Source organism: Mandrillus leucophaeus, unplaced genomic scaffold (genome assembly GCF_000951045.1).
Source record: "Mandrillus leucophaeus isolate KB7577 unplaced genomic scaffold, Mleu.le_1.0 Scaffold1339, whole genome shotgun sequence".
NCBI lineage: Eukaryota > Metazoa > Chordata > Mammalia > Primates > Cercopithecidae > Mandrillus > Mandrillus leucophaeus.
The window spans coordinates 144,744-146,630 of record NW_012101298.1 but is presented as its reverse complement, the minus strand read 5'-3'; the positions used below and the strand labels follow the sequence as shown (position 1 = coordinate 146,630).

The following is a 1,887-nucleotide window of genomic DNA, read 5'->3' as shown; positions in this document are numbered from 1 at the left end:
AACGTCTCACTTCATTTATTTTTGAGAATGATAGTTGTACTTTTTTTTTAGACCGAGTCTCATTCTGTCACTTGGCTGGAGTGCTTTGGCATGATCTCAGCTCAAGCAATGCTCTCACTTCAGGCTCCTGTGTATCTGGGACCACAGATGTATGGCACCACGCCAGGTTGTTTTTGTACTTTTGGTAGAGACAGGGTTTTGTTATGTTGCCTAGGCTGGTCTCGAACTCCTGAAGGAGCTCAAGCCTTCTGCCTGCTTTGGCCTCCCAAAGTGCTGGGATTTTACAGGCATGAGCCACTGCGCTGACCCAGTTGTACTTTTAAATAAAAACGATGTTCTGTGAAAAAGTGATCGTTCAGTTCACAATTAAATCATTAATTATTTAAAAAAAATAAAACAGAAAACAACTGTACTGCAGTCAGCAGAAGCGCTTCTTGTTAACTTTCCACTTATTCAGAATATTAAAGAGACATGCCAAGATTTAATAACAACATTAATTTTTACTGCCTCATCAAGAACATTCTTAAGTAATTCAGGCTGTCTTTTTTAACTGTAGGGGACAGTAAATAATAGAATGACTAATGTAATTGGTACCACTGCCTTGATTTATGCTGAGAAACCAGCAGTTTACCCACTTTTGCTTTTATACAGTCATGGCAAGTGTCAACGAAAAAGCAGGCAATAACTTTGTATTAGTTTTACAAATTCTTTAATTTTTATTCAGCTTTCTCAGGTTTAGTTAGTATGATTCAGAACAGTGTCGGCCAGGCACAATGTGGCTCAGGCCTGTAATCTTAGCACTTTGGGAGGCCGAGGCGAGTGGATCACCTGAGGTCAGGAGTTCAAGACCAGCCTGGCCAACATAGTGAAACCACATCTCTACTGAAAATACAAAAATTAGCCGGGCGTGGTGGCGGGCGCCTGTAATCGCAGCTACTCAGGAGGCTGAAGTGGGAGAATCACTTGAACCCTGGAAGCGGAGGTTGCCATGAGCTGAGATTGCGCCATTGCACTCCGGCCTGGGCAACAAGAGTGAAACTCGGTCTCAAAAAAAAACAAAACAAACAAACAAAAAAAAAACGGGGTTGACCTCTTAGCCCTTCTGGAAAGGGTCTTGGGGATCCTGAGAGGTCCACAGAGCACATTTGGAAAACCACTGGTTTATCACGTAGGCACAATGCATTAGTTTTACAAAGTTTAAAGTTCATCAAAGACTGGCCTCTTAAAAAGGCAGATGAGTTTTTAATTCAAACAGCAGAAAATACATAAATACATCATGAGAGTATACTACAGAGAACTAAAGAGAAAGGAAGCTAGGAAATCTGAATCACGTTTACATTTATTAAAGTTCATCACTACTGCTTTGTAAAACATTCTTGTGTTTCAGTGTGTGATATGGTTAGACGAGTGAAAATATATTTGGTTGATTGCCATTGCCTGTTAGGGAGAGTCAATACTTACAGGCATTTCTGACTGGTTATCGTATAAAAGACTTCACAGTACAGGATATGAAGTGCCAAGAAAGAAGAAATCAGGAAACGCTCTGCAAGTCAGGATCCAGGAGAATTCATAAAAACTGCTTTGGTGAAGTAAACACCAAAGCACACAGGAGGCAGTATTTTACTAAACAGATATTATACTAAGATATTAACCGTTTTTGAAGTAATGCACATTCTTATTTTATAGAGATGCAGATAGATATTTGAGCCTATTTGATGAACAGTTATACTCATTTACGGTAAGTGACACTTTTATTGCGGTTGTATTTTCATCATACACTTGTATCTGTTTCATGCTGAAGTCAAAGGCATCTTTTTTTAAATCTTCCCCATTTCATGTCGTATTTAGTCATCTTAAGTGTTGTAAAAAGAATGTGCTGGAATAAGA

The 1,887-nt window shown here is 39.2% G+C and overlaps 1 protein-coding gene across 1 annotated transcript in view; it reads left to right on the top strand.

The window, feature by feature from the left end:
* The first annotated feature begins 1,684 nt into the window (after window positions 1-1,684).
* Window positions 1,685-1,887, top strand: part of LOC105534358 (arf-GAP with GTPase, ANK repeat and PH domain-containing protein 11-like) — a 3,370-nt gene continuing 3,167 nt past the window's right edge. Inside the window, 1 exon segment of the mRNA XM_011973067.1 lies at window positions 1,685-1,738. The gene's annotated coding sequence lies outside the window, so the exon portion shown is untranslated.